We start from the raw sequence: 18,369 nt of genomic DNA, 5'->3' as shown, positions 1-18,369 counted from the left end.
GTTTAGAGGTTCTTTATGTCCTGGCTGATTAATGATAGGTAAGTCTTTACATGGCTTTGTATATAAGGATGGTCAGAATTATGGCACTGTAATTGCCTAGGTCTTTGGAATGTCCTCCCTTGTGGGAATGACTGTAGCTGTTTTCCATTCACTTGGTAAAAAACCTGTATGAAGGCTGATATTGAACAGTGCTGTTAGAGGTGTGGCTAAATTGTTCTTCATGCTATTTAAGTTGCATCCAGGGATATTGTCATGATTCATCGATATGGCATTTTTTGCTTCTGATAGCACTTTTTTGACTTAGTCTTGTGTGATAGCTGGAGACAAGTCAGTTTAAGGCATACCAAGGGGGGACAGACAGAAAGAAAGAGGTGTAATGTCGGAGTTAAATTTCTCAGCCTATAGATTTGCTATAACTTCAGTCTCAGTGTTGGCAGCATTGTTCACAAGCAGCTCAGTGCATTGCTGCCTTATGCTTTTGAAATTACGAACATAACTAAAAATGTCATGTGATTGTTTTTGGCTAGGATAACTATTTCAGCCTCAAACTTAGCTTTGATGGATTTCGTTCAGCTTCTGAGTTGTTTATTTCAGTAACAAATGCTCTAACATTGTGGAATTACTTTTCTTACCTTTGGTCAAAATAATTTCCCTTTTATTATAAAGCATGTTGATATTATGGTTTCACCATGTGGGCTTCTTTCAGGGGTTTGCCCTGTACTTTTCCAGTGAGGTAGCAGCTGTTTACATGCTGGTATAGTGTACTGGTGTACATTTCTGTGTATTCAGTAGTGTTAACTGGGTTGGGTGGAAAGTTGAAGCTTGTCAGTATATTGCTTACAAGTTGATACTTTGTCTTTAAGAAATTTTGGAAGGGATCTCTGGTTTCAGTTTTATTTTAAAGTAGATTGCTTGATTAGTCAGACCAAATAAGTGATGAAGATACACAAGGGATGGTGTAAGATACTCCCAGATTAGTAAGGACAAAATCCAAGATGTTATTCCCTTAGTGGGTACTCTGATTAATTGTTCCAGGGCATTTATATTGACAAAGTCCAGGAATCTCTGAGCTTGTGCACTAATGGTGGTGCAGGTTTCCCAGTCTATAGCTGGATAGTGTAGATCACATAGGAAAATGGTATTGGGTTTAATACTGAGTGATTCTAGTTCCTGTAGACAGGCACTGTGGCGTTCTTTTGTCATAGAGGGGGTTCTATAGATAGATAATACATGGTATGGGACCTTTCTGATCATTATTTGGATGTGAAGAAATTTTAGTGCATCATGCTGTTTTACCAGCATTGATGTGAGTCTCTTCTGGATGTAGAGTGAGACATTTTCAACTTTTTTCCCCTACTGCACAGTAGTTATTCTAAACCTGGGAAGGCATTATAGCCATGCACAGCCGAAGTGCTATCTCGTTTTTTAAACCTTGTCTCAGTCAGTACACAGGCTCAATGTCCCCAGTGTAAGAAGGACTTGTAGGGAGCGGAGTTTCCTGTTTAGGCTCCCAGCATTGATAAGTAACACCTTTGTATTTTCCTTTGCTTATTTTGTTATGTTGGTTGGTTTATCAAGATGGCATTGCCTAAAAAGGGCATTATGGGGATGGACAATATCTTTGTCGGTAATATAAACTCTAGAAGGGCAGATGAAAGCCACCCTGGTGAAGAAGTGTGGTCTGTTGATGATAGCCTCCCAGGCTGGCAAATATTGGACACCCTTCGAATAACACCAAAAACTAAGCCAATTATTAAAGTCAGTAATTAATTTTTTGCTGATATTGTGGCATCATCCTTGGAGAAGGTAGAATGCTGCTCAGTACTGGGCTCATACCTGCCTTGGACACACTCTGAGAGCTCCATCATGTCTCTCTTCATATAGTACAGGAAGGTACACCTCAAGTCACTGATACTGGCATGAACTATGATAGTCATACAGCTGCTTGTTGTTGTTATCCCTCAGGATGACTACGCAATCTCCTAGTATTATTCATCTAAGGCTTTCTTTATGTGTATGTTGTAAAGAGGCTCCCCAAAAACCCCAATCCTGTGATACAGCACCATAGTATGAATGTGATAAGAAGCCTGTAAATGCTATAGGGGCCTTAAGATCATCCTTCCATCCAGTACTTCCTGACAAAGTCAAAACATTTATGTTTCCTGCAAACACATTTGGGGCATTACCAGACATATAGACTTTGTCAGTGGTAGATCCCCCTTTCCACCCACCCACAAAGACATTCAGTCTTTCCCACAGCCATGTTGGTGATTCTAAAAGGTATGCAGAAACATAACTCATGTAGTCATATCATGAAGGGCTGTGGACTATAAGCTCCACTTCAAGGATGCCCTTTGTAAAGATGTGACAATTCCGCCACTTCCCGCAATGGAGAAAAGTACAGCTAATGTTTGACTCCCTCAGCAGACAAACTTGCACTACCCAATGGCCTCAAACAGAGTGCTGTCATTGGACACAGCGTATAGGGAAACAGATGTGAGTCTCTTGGAATCACACAGCATGCAAGGCATGGATATCAACAGTGATTAGGGCACAGACAGTCCTCGACCTAAACCATGGTTTATGTTTTCCACATACTACATCACATCAAACCTTCCTGTTCTGCATTTAGGAGTTTCATGCCATGACAAAAAGCCTGCTTCTATTCTTATTACTGCAGACAGAATTCCCGTGTTGTCAGCTACACCCAATAACTCATTCATCCAACCGAATACATTTTCTGGTAGTTCAGCAAATAACAGACAACAATAGCATATGCAGAAATACAATGTGTGGGCACCACTTCACAGTAACATATCACCTGAAAATTACAGTGTAACTGACATAGCTTCAAGTTCCACATGTCTACAGTCGCTCCACATGTTGCTCTCTAGCAAACCTCCGTAGTGCAATGAGCAAACTAATAGTTGTGGCTGTTTTTGATGCTCCTAGTGTGCTCATTATTTTTTTTCTTTCTTTAATATGTCCATTATGTTAATAAGACTATTTAGAATAAACATTTCTGAAATCAGAGGGAAACTAAAAGTATACATTAATTTCTCACTTTATTCCCCCTTTTATTCCTGGTCCAGGGGTACAGTGGGTAGGCACAGCGTAGGGACAGGAATAGTTAGGTGCTTTCCAAAAACACATATCAACATCACTTACAAAGACCATAAAACCAAACTAACATACAAGTCATGTAGAACAAACATACTTAACAAATAAATGTGGGAAATAGACACGTGGAATGTTAAAGGACTCCAAAATAAAGAAAAAAGAACACTATTTTTACATCTTACCCTGAAAACCAAAGCCAATCTTATATTAATACAAGAAGCACACTTAACTACAGAACAATGGACAGAAATTGGGGAAAAAATGGATCAGACAAATTATAGTAACAGGGGATAAAACAAGCAGTGCTGGGCTTTCCATAATAATTAAAAATCAATTCCAAGATAAGATACTTGAGACTAAGGCGGACAAAGAGGCCATTCTACTGTATTCCATAGTACCGGAATACAAAAGTGATCACCCCCTTTCAATATATCTTGCTGTTTTAAAAATAGTGACTCTCCACTAAAACTTAACTTTTTAGACAGGTAAAACTTAAGTTACCTACTTTCACATCTAAATTCTCTAGTGCACACTGCAGTGTTTAGGATAAACCATTTTTTTCATTGCACCTTTAAGCATCCCTGCAACTAGCATTTGCTGTAATACCTGCTGGAAAGCACTAGGAAGCCTTAAACTGATACAAGCACTCAACTCTCATTATTAATAAGGAGAGATTAATCATGGGCACTAAGCAGCCTATAATTGCAAAGTACCTTGCTAAGGTAAAGGAAAACAGCTCCTGTACATTTCAAAAAAAGCACCAAACCAGGCATGTCCAAGGGTCAGCTTCCGTTGATTTCTCCTGTCCATCTGGTGCATCTGGGCATACTGGGGCAATGTAGCAATTGCCTCATATACACAGACAACCCTCTCCTCCTACCACCCAACACTACAACCTGTGAGAGATGCACTTACATAACCAAACTGGAAGCAAAGCTCTCTCCCCCCAAGATTGTGTTAGACAGTCAAGAGGAGAAGGTTAACACCCGCACTACACTTCAAGCAACACATAGCCCTTCTAAACTCACACCACCATCACCCACACATAGCAAGCAACACATAGCCCTTCTAAACTCACACCAGCAACACCCACACTTAGCAACACTAAATCCACATATGCGGAGGCCGTTAACTGTAACCTGCCCAAGCAACAAGGACCTTTGAAGCTGAAATGCAAATAAACACCAATCACAACCAAAGTGTCACATAGCTCACAATACCAGTGTGCCACCCAGCAACAGCCCCTAAGGCAAGACACCGTAGCTAACACTTTAGTCATAGGTGACTCTATAGTCAGGCACACTGATGTCCCATTCACCAGGCTGAACAAGGAGAAAATTACAGTCAGCTGCCTGCCGGGGTGCCAGGATCCACCACATACCTCATGCACTCAAGTCACTCCTCAACAAATATGACTCTGTCATTGTCCATGTTGGAGTGAATGACTTGAGAAGTACTTCCCTAGACTACATGAAAAGAGACATGGAAGAGCTCTCGGATCATGTGGCCCAGGCAAGTATGACCCTAGCCCTGAGTAGCATCCTGCCTTCACCCAGAATGATACCACAATATAAAGACAGAATGATTGACTTCAACAATTGGCTAAGCTTCTGGTGTCATTCAAAGGGGATCCAGTATCTGTCTGCCTGGGATGACATGACCGACAGACCACAATGCTTTGCCAGAGATGGTCTGCCCTTGTCGCCCCTGGGATTCAGGTTACTGGCTAAGGCTCTTGCCACCCCTATAGTGCCTTTTGTAGGCAAACTTCAAAGGACAAAACCACCACCATAACAGGCACAAGCATGCAAACTGTGAAGGTAATGCTACTCAGTGCTAGAAGTCTAAACCTCAAAATGCACTCTCTCGAGGCACTCCAAAAAATAGAGAACATCAATATCTGTGCAGTAACTGAGACCTGGTTCAAGGCTCCAGAAAGCACCCCTGCAACACCAGGCTACAACTCTTATCACACTTTTCGGCCACCAGACCAGGATCAAAACACTAAAGGTGGAGGAGTGTCCATATTCACCAAGGATATTCACAACACCAGGTTAGTTGCCCAACACAATGCGTCTGAAATTCTCCAGGTAAAAGGATAGGTGTCCAGAAACACAATCAGAGCCGGCAAATAATACGAAAAAACGTTTAATAAGCGCTTTCGGTGTGGACTGTGCCTCACCTTCTTCAGACAAAAGGAAGTACAAATATGAGTTGAAAAACAAGTCAATTAATTGCTAATACTCTATTAAGAGTTAAAGGAAAGTACTAGTATAATTTCCATAAAACCACAAAAGTGAAAATGGTTATGAAACCTGCTCTAAAAACATGTACATATATATGTATGTTTATTGTTTTAAAAATGTCACAATAAATAAACATTAAATCATTAAGATATGAATAATACAGGCAACTGTGTAACATAACAAACATACTATGCAATCAGCCTAAAGCCTTCCAGTTAAAAATGGAAAATTAAAAAAAATTCATAAGGCTATTATTGAACCCCCTTTCAGACCCATTGTGGACGGTCGTGGGTCAATTACTTATGGGTGTACGAAATATATTGACAGTGTGTTAAAACCATTGATTGAAAGTGAGCCCCAAATTTGTAAAGATTCATGGGGCTTTCTTAATAATATTAACAAGCTTAAGTATGAACCAGATGTGTGTTTTTTAACAATCGACATTAAAGATCTTTACACTGTCACACCCCAAAAATTGGGTCTTGAGTGGATAAGGGATTTTTTGGCATCCAAGAAAATAGAAGATAACATCATCTACTTGATTGAAACTTTGTTAGAGATAGTTTTGGCTAACAACTTCATGTTTTTTGAGGGGCAGTTTTACTTACAAAACACAGGAGTGGCAATGGGGTCACTGTGTGGTGGCAGCTTTGCCAACGCTATCATGGCCTATTGGGAAAACATGCTACTGTTTCAAACCAATTGTTTCAAGAAAATGTCTCCTGGTACACAAGGTACCAAGATGACATGTTTTGTATTTGGAAGGGGGATAAAACCCTAGTACCAACTTTTATTAATAGTATTACCCAGATGACTAATTTCCTAGAGTTTACTTATAACTTGGGAGAGAATAGTATTAACTTCCTTAACATCTTGTTGGTTAATGATAGAAGTAATTGCAGATATAAAAGCATTATATATAGGAAACCAACTTATTCCAACACATTTTTACATTTCACTAGCAGTCACCCTTACCATCAAAAAAGAGCCGCTGTAAAAGACCAGATGGTAAGGGCTGCTAGGATGATTTCAGACAACTGTGATTTTGTAATGGAATGTGAACAACTGCAACACATGTTCTCTAATAGAGTTTATCCTATTAACTTGGTAGCCAACATTAAAAAGGAAGTGTTATATAAAAGAAGCATTGGTCACTTTAAACCCTTGTTAAGAGGACAAATTGAACCAAATGAAAGAAATGAACTAGATCAAGGTGAAGCCCTTAAAAGGGACAATAAAAGCCCTTATAAGACTAGCTTCTTATGCACATATTCCTTGATTATCAAGTTATTACAGATATTTTGAATAAAAATTAGAACATCATTACTGAAGACCAAACGCTGTCTAAGAGATTAGGGGTTAAGCCTAAAACTACCTACAGGAGAGGCCCTAACCTTAAGTCCTTGCTCGAAAAAAAGAAAAAGACACATTCTAATAGCCCTAATGGAATGTTTAAATGTGGGGCTTGTCCCCAATGTAAATTCATTCTGTTGTTAGGCGACAAGCTTTTCATTAAGAATACATCATATATTGTGAATTCCAGGTATAATTGTGAAACCAGAAGTGTCACTTATGTAGCTCTATGCGGCCATTGCAACGCATTCTATATTGGCAAAACAGAAAGAAAAATTAAACAGCGAATATATGAACATTGTTATGCCATAAACAGGAAAGACACAGATAATGCACTGGCCAAACATATATTGGATTGCCCTGGGCATGGTTTTAAGTTTGCCATCCTTCAACAACGACTTAATGACATAAGAGGGGGACCTTGGCAAATATTATTAGAGACAGACAAATTGATGTGGCAAATTAAAACAGGAGCACACATCTTTCCAGACCTCAACGAAAACTTATCCATTAAAAGCATCTTGAGACTTTTAGCTCTGAGGAGATAATTCACATTTGTATGCACTGAATTTAGTTGTTAAAACACTTAAGTTTTATTTTTTAAGTATTTTCATGCACTTATGTACTTATTAACTGTCTTATTTATGAGTGCATAGAAGTCCAATGTTTATTCGTTAATAATATATACATTTTTTGTATGGTTAATAAGTTTTCCTATTAAGTTATGACACTGTACAATCTTGCCATACATATAAGTATATATATATATATATATATATATATATATATATATATATATATACACACACATGATTTTTTTTCATTTTCCATTTTTAACTGGAAGGCTTTAGGCTGATTGCATAGTATGTTTGTTATGTTACACAGTTGCCTGTATTATTCATATCTTAATGATTTAATGTTTATTTATTGTGACGTTTTTAAAACAATAAACATGCATATATATGTACATGTTTTTAGAGCAGGTTTCATAACCATTTCCACTTTTGTGGTTTTATGGAAATTATACTAGTACTTTCCTTTAACTCATTATAAAAAGACTGTTATTTGTACTTCCTTTTGTCTGAAGAAGGTGAGGCACAGTCCACACCGAAAGCACTTATTAAACGTTTTTTCGTATTATTTGCCGGCTCTGATTGTGTTTCTGGACGCCTATCCTTTTACCAGTTGGTTTGTCTTTTATGGTTTTGTTCTATGAAATTCTCCATGTGCAACTAACTCTAGGTAAGACTGCAATCCAAACTGTAGCTTGCTACAGATCCCCCACCATGCCCAAAATACTCACTACACCTTTCTAAACATACTGGAAAATATTAATATACAACCAGACACCCTAATACTGGGTGATTTCAACTACCCTGCCATTAACTGGGAAAACTACTTGTGTACCAACACCTTTGCCCGACGGTTCTTGGAATTCATAAATTCCAATGCCCTGGATCAACTAATCCATGGCCCCACCAGGGGCTCCAATATCCTAGACCTGGTCATTACCAACATGGGAAATCGATGCTCCACACCTATGGTCACCCCCTCATTGGTCAGGTCAGACCATAAGCTAATCACCATTAACATCCACATCCCACCCCCCAGTAAGGAAACCTCCATAAAAAACTTCTCCTAAGCCAACTTCATGTTACTCAAGTCAGAAGTTATAAACTTCATGACACCCATGCAGACGGGAACTGAAAGTTCGACTGCTGAGTCCTACACTAAGGCACTGTACAAGCACATCCACTCATGCATGAATTGTGCCATCCCAAATAGAACCAAGATGCTCTCCTCCAAAAAAAGGAAGCCAATCTGGTGGTCCCCTGCCATAAACAAACTTTACAACAAAAGGAAGAAACTGTTGCAGAAAAGAGGAAAATCCCAGGATGCAAAAATCTCCCTTATCAGCCTCAGTAAGAAGCTGAGATCCCTCATAAAATTCTCCAAAGCTAGTTACGAAAATAAAATTGCCAAAGATTCCAAAGACAACCACAAGACATTCTATAACTATGTCAAGTATCTAAATGGCAATGCTCTGATCTGCTCTGAGCTACAACAGAATGGCATTAAATATACTGATCCCAAGGATATTGCCAGTATCCTAGGAGATTGATTCAGTGCCAACTTCATCCCCCTCTCACTCCCTAAATGGCCCATCTCAATACCGGAAGATTGCCAAATTCCGGTAATAACGGCCACACAGGTAAAAAACGCACTCTCCAAAGCTAAGAATACAGCATCCATGGGACCAGATGACATCCAGGGCTGTGTATTACATGAACTACTAAATGAACTGGCACCTCACATAAATGTCATGTTTAATCATACCTTCACCTCAGGATTTGTGCCCACTGAGTGGCACACAGCTACAGTTATCCCACTCCATAAAGGGGGATCCACCTTGGATCCCGGGAACTACCGCCCCATCAGTCTGAGGAACCTGATCTGCAAGGCCATGGAACGTATTATCATGGAACTTATAAACAAGGACATTGGCAACCTTAAAACACTGGACCCCACCCAGTTTGGGTTCGTGAAGGTCCAATCTTGTCTCCTGAACCTGATTGACTTCTTCGAATCGGTCTTCAGAGCTGTGGATGAGGGTAAGGTGGTCCACACAGCCTATCTGGACCTTGCCAAGGCCTTTGACACCATCCCCCACTCTGAAATCATAGATAAACGTAATAAGCTGGGCATAAATCCCTACGTCACTCGATGGTTTGCCAACTGGCTTACTGACAGAACCCAGACTGTAAAAGTAGCCAACTCCAAATTCAGCTACAGACAAGTGACAAGTGGAGTACCTCAGGGTTTAGTCCTGGGACCACTCTTGTTTGGTATTTACTTCTCTGAAGTACAGGCCAACACTAAGGGACTCTGGCTAACAAAGTTCGCAGATGACTGTAAACTGGGAGCCATTATTGAATCCCCAAATGATGTGGATACTTTACAAAAGGGCCTTACAGAAACAGATGCTTGGTGCCAGAGCCATGGGCTCAAGCTCAATGCCAAGAAATGTATAGTTATCCCCTTTGGGAAAAAACATGTACCTGTGAATTACCACATAGGTGGCAGTACACTAAACACCAAAAGTGTGATAAGAGACTTAAGGATACAGGTGGACAGTGGTCTCACCTTCAATAACTACATCGTCACAACAGTCAGAAAATCCTTCTATGTAGCATACTTCATCACTAAGGGCTTTTCATCCAGAAAAAGAGGTCATTGTCCCACTGTACTCATCCCTCATTAGACCCATTATAGAACAGAATGCCCCATTTGGTATGTACCTCTCAAGACATCTGCAACAACTGAAAAGGCCGCAGAAATACCTCACTAAAAGAATCACAGGTCTAAAGCAGATGCCCTATTCTGACCACCTTAAAAAACTCCAGCTATACTCTGTCACATATCATCTACACCGAGGCAATCTCTGCTTAACATACAAGGCCATGACAAACCCAGAGCTGTTGGATATGCTACACTTAAAGAAATCCCAATCCCTCAGAGCCACATGCCCCAGGGATCTAAACCTTGTCATCACAATAAACAAAACATGCTGGAGGGATAGGTTCCTGACCCAGAGACTCCCCATACTCTGGAACAGACTGCTCATACATGTCAAGCAGAGCCCCTCTTTGGCCCTCTTCAAAAGGAACCTTGGTGATTGGATGGGAGAAGGGAAATTCACCCTGAGGATCATGTCAGTCGCCCTGCTAGACAGGGGTCCAGGGAAGTAAATAGTGTGGAAAGAAATAGCCAGGGAATTGTTATGGCTAGGCTTGTATAGGCCCTAGGGCTAATAGCCTAATACCAACCTATAAACCTATTACATAACATTTACCAACCCAGGATTACCAAAACCCATAATAGTGCTTAATCTATATGCACCCTGTAGTAACCAACATTACTTTTTTATGTCATTTTACCCAATTCTAAACCAACTTAAAGATCACTACCTAATAACTGGGGGTGACTGGAACACATATCAAAACCCAGAAAAAGACAACTCTAACCTGATTAAAACACAAAATAAACAAGCCACAATAGCTCCAAATGAACTTAAACAAGACTTTAAACTATATGACCCTTTTAAATTTGGGAATAACAAGAATAAATCCAGGAATTTCACATTCTACTCTCAGTGCCACAAAATGTGGTCAAGAATAGACTTGTTTTTAATCTCAGACATCTCATTAACATGGATCCAACAACAATTATACACACTAGGTTTTTCTCAGATCATTCCAAAGTCACATTGTTTATCAACTGGGACAAAAAAACTGTACTTAGCTAATAGAGGTCATAACTGGTCATTAAATCCTAACCTGCTTATCAAAACCGATGTAATAAAAGAAGTTGAAGAAATATTAAAGGCATCCCTTGCAAAAATCTCCAGATCCCAAGTCCCAATAGACATAAAATGAGCTGCAGCCAAATCACAAATCAGAGGAACATTCAACAAAAAAGCAGCATATTATAAAAAAATACAACTAAAACAGAAGTATACATTGAAAGGGAAAATAGAACAACTGGAAAGAGAACTACTAAATAACCCTAATAGCCAGACTGAAGTTGATCTCCTAAAACTACAAAGAGACCTCTATATGTTAAAAAACAGAAAGCTGTCATTTTATGAGGTAAGAATGTTAGCTAATTATGCAGAAGAAGCCCAAATACCATCCAGAGCCTTGGACAGAATCATCTCTCAACACAAAACCACCTCAAATATATCAGAAATAAATTACAAGGCCAAAAACTACACAATAAATTAAGAAATTATCAAAGTATTCAAATATACTCTCAAATCTATGGAGAACAAACCTCTAAGGAAGATAGAGAGCATTTTCTTCAAAAACTAAAATTCCCTAAACTAGATTTAGATCAACAAAAAAAACTAACGGAACCTATTTCCATCAATGAGATAAGCGCAACAATTAAACATTTGAAGTCACATAAGACCCCAGGACCAGATGAACGTATGCCAGAATTTTATAAAACTTTCACCCCCCCCCATTTGCTAAACTACTACATTATGTGCTGAACTATATAATAAATAACAACATAAATGATATTCACTTCAATGCCTCCAGAACTATTTTCATACTCACTTCAATGCCTCCAAAACTATTTTCATACTAAAAGAACATGCAGACAGACCCCAAAAACCCAGATAGTTAGAGACCCATCTCCCTTTTAAATATAGATACAAAGATTCTGACCTCAATACTCGCAAATAGATTAAAAAACCTGATAGAGAAAATCATCCCTCCAGAGCGATCTGGGTTCACACCACAAAGAAAGACCAGTGACAACACTCTAACATTGGATGCATTAATATCTTTTACAAATCAAAGGAATTTTAATATCTATGCAATGGTAGTAGATGCCCATAAGGCATTTGACATGGTTAACCTAGAATTTTTACTTTAAATATTACCTTATTTTGACATACCTATCAATTTCATTCAGATCATCCAAATTCTCTATAGCAATCCATACACATCCCTATGTATAAATAAAACATGGTCAAATAGAATTATGATAAAAAACAACAAGACAAGGATGTCCATTATCGCTCTTTCTATTCAACCTATAACTACAACCCCTGTTTCTTTATATTAAACAAAACACATACCATAACCCCCCCCAACACACACAACTTCAAAGTATATCTCACCGCCTTCGCAGATGATCTAAACATATACTTCACTACACTAAACTCAGACATAACTAAAATAATAACTACATTTGAACAATTTTCAATCATGTCTAACTACAAATTAAACCTCAATATAACTAATATCTTTCCCTTAAGGCTGCCCAAACTTATCTCATTAATACCACTAATAGATGCAATAAAAATTAAAGAAGAAACTAAATATCTGGGAATTACTTTAATCCAGAGCAGCAAGTAATTCTACCAGCATAACATAACTCTTAAATGGCAAAGCATAATGCAAGACTTTAAAAGGTGGAATAACCTTAAGCTACCATTTCTGGCCAAAGTATCAATAATCAAAATGAACATTTTACCTAGACTAACATATATATTCATTACATCAAAGATAACTATACATAATACATTTTTCAAACAAATTCATACCTTCCTAGCAAAATTCATATGGGAACCCAAAAAAAAACAGAATCTCGTATCAGAAACTAACACTTCCCAAGAGCAAAGGGGGTCTGAACCTGCCAGATTTTAAAACTTAATTAGTCTATTATCAACACTAACAGAAAATTGAGAATAGCAGAACATAATCCGACAATGAAAACTCCTTTACCTCCTTGGGTGACAATATTCTATATGTACATTAAAGCACTAGGCATCAATCCCAAAGTGCTTCCCTTTTTAAACAAAAAAGATTTACAAACCTATAACATTATACATCCCTTAAAACATTTTATAAATATAACACAAAAATTCTTTCATTCCTTAAACCTTGGGCAAGCTATGGTAACACTACAACCCCTGCATAAAAATCCAAATCTAAAAATGAATGACAAGATGCTAGACCTTAACTCTTTTCCTCAATTAAAGGACAAAATAATCCAATATATCTACTCATACCTTAACTGTACAACCCAAGAATTGAGAAGTAACTTAAATCTACCCAAATCATATATAATAATTCTAAGACAAATCAAAGAGTTGTGTTCCAGCTACCTCCAAAACTTTACTATAATTAATAGTGACATGGAAAACTGTACTCTGCTTTGGAAGACTATTCTTACAACAAGGAAAACAGTATCTAACTCATATAAAATGATAGGTGAAACCAAATTTCAGAAGGCCCTACTTTTCTCAAACTACTGGAGAAAATTAAAACCATCCATAGATGACCAGCAAATAAGTCATGCAATCAATCTAACACTGAAAAGTATACCCCTTAAAAAGCTGTCATACACACAGCTCATGATAAATAATAATGCATATTTCACACCCGCAATACTCCACAAATTCAATGCATCCAAATTACCATGCTACCCACACTGCAAGGACCAGGTAGCAGACCCAGTGCATATAATTTGGAGTTGCAAATGTGTGTACAAATTCTGGAATTCCCTCAAGATACAACTGCAAAAAATGGGATATCAAACATCAACACTAAAATGGGAATTTACCCTCCTACATATTCGCCCATCTAACATATCAGGAAAACAAGCGAATATACTTATAATAATTTTCTTATTAATGAAGCTATACATAGCTCTCAAATGGTTAGACCCTACAAATATATCTTGGTAGGGATTCAAAAAATAGCTATAAAACATCTCTTAGCCCATAAAATAGTAATGGATAAAAGAAACAAAAATATGAAAGCCCGAGAAATTTGGGAACAAACCTTTAACATCATATTAGCATAAAACATCATACATACTACATAGTAACAAGGTACAAAAGAACAAAGAAATATGCACACGATCACACAGTCAAACAATGGACTTGAAATCCTTATTGTATGTGCTGTTTTTATAACAATGAAATTGAATGACAAAGCCTCTTTGTATATCGTGTAAATAGATATGTTTTATGACCTACATATAACTATATTGACTACAATGTATAACACTCACTGATGGTAATGCTGTAAGAATGGAAATATTTGTGTTTTATATAAATGAAAACAAGAAAATAAAAATTATTGAAAAAGAACAAATATTTCTGAACCTCACATGTATCTCACTCTGCATCCTCCCAGGGCTGTCCTATCAGACTCATTCAGTATTGTGCTCTCCAGTGAGTACCCGCAATGTGCAATGCACAGGTTAATGACCTCAGTAAGGCTATGGGGAAATGCATTACAATGTTATGGCCCATAGCAGTACTAATGCATACTTTTCACATGTCATAGTTCACACCCTAACACCATTCTGCTATGCTGTGTGTTATTTGGACAATGATATGGTGTGACACAATATTTCACTCAGACCGATTAGTCCTGTGTTGCATTTCATGTGTCAACAGCAGCAGCATGCTTGGCATGAGAGGTCTACCAATTTTTTCTGGACTGGGATCTGACATGCAGCTATGTCTTCTGAAGACATCGAGGGTAGCAGGATTCCCAGGTAATGCTCTAAAGACAGCAAAATATTTCTGCCCCTTATGTATAGAGACCACCAGAAGATCCTTCTAAGGGACTCTTTTTAGGGTCAACAGTATAGAGTGGATAGCTTGCACAGCCTATCCAGGGCGGGGACTGTTGCTAGTGGCGTCCACTGCTGTGGTGAGCAGTGCAGGCCTAACATAGCATCTCGGACTTCTATGTCAAAGTGTAGAAGTCAGGAGGTGTATAATAGGTATGTATTACAAGCCTGTGCCCAGTTATTTAGTTCATGATGCATGTATTTCATTCTACTGTTTTACATCTCAGGACCAGATTGAGAAAAACATCAGCAGCAAGATCAGGCAACCCACCCAATCCCTCATCATGTTGTAACCCTTCTGTCTGTGTCATGTCCTTCCCTTGTGCATTGTCTGGTCCTTCTTAAAATCTCTTGCCCTCCATATACAATAAATATGATTCATGTCATTATAAAGATAAGCAAGTATATGTTGTATATCACAGAAGCATTGTATTGCCCATTGTTATAATTGTGTAGAGGTAACACACATATGTAACATGACTGTATTTTACCTGGCACAAACTCTGTATATATGCTGGCATGCTAACCCACATGCACACAGGGAATGTTCAGGGAATCCATACATTCCACATGTGCTAATATGTGTCCAGTTTACCATGACCATACATCATGCACTAACCACATGGTTACTGACAAATAGGCCTGTTGACTCACTACCATTTTGTGAACTGCCACAGAACTGGAGGTCCTGTGGAATGCAAGCTCTGAATCTTATTGTATTAATAATGTGCTAGTCCAATGAATGGTCATGCATGTGTCTCTACCAAGTGGTGTGCCTATGATATTGGTAACATATAACAATTCTGTCCCATATTACATACTAGTTTACATTATAGTGGTTGTCCATTGTTTGCTGAAAGTTACATGTGTTACCACCACTGTCTTGCCTTTACAACACAGTGATATAGTCTGCCTTTCAGTATCCGTTCTTACCCAACACTGCCCATGGCTAAATGGCCTGTCTTTGTCACTGTGCCATAAGGAATATCAAATGGGACAGACACATGCCCACCTTTAATGATCTCTCATGGTCAGCTGTATCATTCTGACATTAGTATCACAAGCCCTTCCATCCTTGTACTCACTTCTTCCTGTATGAGCATATAACATTGTATACATAGTCAGCATCATGGCACCTGGCAAAATACCTCCTGCTATTCTAGCAACTTTTTAAGTTTATAAGAGCAATATTTAAAATTTGTCCTGTTTTGTGCCTTTGTCCCATTATTCCTTGTCCAGATACTGTGTGCAATATGGCTGAGAGGAATGATCATCAAATGCGGACAGGATAGCAATTTTTTTTTCTCTTTGTTTGATGCTATCATTCTTTAGTATTTTATATTTTATATGATTTTTTTTTATTTCTTTTCATTTATGTCCTATTTTCTGCAGTATTACCCAATGCTATGTATGTGGTGTGGCAGCCATTTCCCCTCCACACCACCTTCATGCTTATCCTTCTCCTGTTAGGTCAGCATCTGCCTCCATGCATGCTTTTCGATTGGGTGATAGAAGTCAAGTGATCCATGGCAACTTGGAGGTGTCTCTGGTAGCCTCTTGAGGTTCATCACCTTAGCAGTTTTTTTTGTTCTCTCTAGTGACACAACCTGTGGATTACACTTCATTATCTACGAATTCCCTCTTGCACTTGGTTAGAGACCAGTTGACATTTATTTATTTACTTATTTCTCATTTGTTAACTGGGTTGGTCCAGCTGAGCCAAAGGCCCATTTTCAGTGGAGACCTGAGGAGAAAATCTCCATTAAAATACAATGACATTAAACATACATAAATTAAAAATATATATATAAAGATACAATGACATTAAATATACAAAAATTCAAAAAAAAAAACAAGAAAATTACATAGTTGTAATATACATTCATAAAGCAGGAAAACTTACATAGTTATATCATTAATAATAATAGTTAAAGTTCTCATGCACAAGTACAAGGTTTGATCCTGACTTCTGGCCAGCGCCTGATTGGAGCTTGAATGCTCTTACTATGTCTCTGTGGGATTCCTTCCACCTCTGAAAAACATGCTGAGTATTTTCTTCTCAAACTCACCCAGTAATTGAGTTGTGAGTAGCAGCACAGACCCTAGTTGGGGCCTTACAATGGGAAGAGTTGTATAGACCAACCACTTTGGGTATCTACTGTGGTGCACAGTATCCTCATGATAGGAGAGCATGAATCACAGACTGCATCCTGTGGCAGGCCTAACCACTCTACAGTGTAAAATATGGCTCTAGGTTATTTGGTCATGTTGACTAATGTCGCCATATGGGCATTGTTTTTTGTGATAAGTGGGTTGAGGATCTCACCTAGTCTGACCTATGCCAGAGATCCATGATAAAGGTAGGATGGGTGTATGCGCCCCTGTTGGCCAGTGTGTGTCCACCATAAAGCCCAACAGCCATGCGTCAATAAGCTACTTGCTGACTGGTGTCCAGTTATCCAGTTTGAGTTACCTGGGATAGCCCTGTTGAGCAAATACTAGACATAAAACCAACCAACCTACCAAATATGAGCTAAAAATTGTCACACGCAATATATTTTCTCTGACAGGATGCAGCTTGGAAGTGGATGACATGATGGTAAGAAGGAGGCTGGACATCCTATGTATTTAGGAGACAAAGTGGAAGGGCACTGTGGCAAAGCTACTAGGCTTGGGATCTAGAGTCTGCTATCCAGGAGGAGGGCAAGCTAGAAATGGTGTGGGAACTGTAGTGAGGGAGAGGCTTCAGAAGGCAGTGAGGGATGTCATCAGAATTAATGACAGACTCATGGCAATCAGACGCCTGCCTAATGAAAGCATAGTATTCATAAGCTCAGCCTATGCACCACAGCTGGGTTGTGATAGTTTTTAAGGAGGGCATTCAGACAGCAGTTGCTGGACCTGCTCGATAAAGCAGGGCAACATAAATTGATGCTGATAATGGGTGACCTGAATGCACATATTGGGACAGAGAGAAATAGGTATGAGGACTGCCTGGGTGCACACAGGTGATGCAACAAGATCAACGAAGGAGAAGCCATTCTAGGCTTCTCTCTGGCAAATGGCTTGATAGTAGCTAGCACATGGTTCAGAGAGAGAGAGAGACAGTCACAAGATCACATATAAGAATGGCCAACATGCAAGTCAGGTAGACTTCCTCCTAGTAAGAAAAGGGCACTGGGGTAGTATCAGAGATTGCAATGTTGCTTTCCATTGAAACAGTCAGCCCACAGCATAAACCACTGGTTGCCATAATCAGTTGTAAGCAGTTGTCAGATAAAGCTCTAAGGTCAACAGAGACAAGGCTAAAGACCTGGAAATTGACTGGAGAGAAAACACAACAGTTGAAGGAATTACTCAGGGATCTACTCCGTCAAGAAGAGGAAATAGTTGGAGCTGAAGAAGAAGAATGAAAATGCCTCAAAACAGCATGTGTGAGGACTACAGAACAGATATGTAACTGAGCCAACTTTGGAAATAAGGTACACAA

The sequence above is a fragment of the Protopterus annectens genome, chromosome 3.part1 (assembly GCF_019279795.1).
Source record: "Protopterus annectens isolate FY-2018-M chromosome 3.part1, PAN1.0, whole genome shotgun sequence".
NCBI lineage: Eukaryota > Metazoa > Chordata > Ceratodontiformes > Protopteridae > Protopterus > Protopterus annectens.
This window is presented reverse-complemented; position numbering follows the sequence as displayed.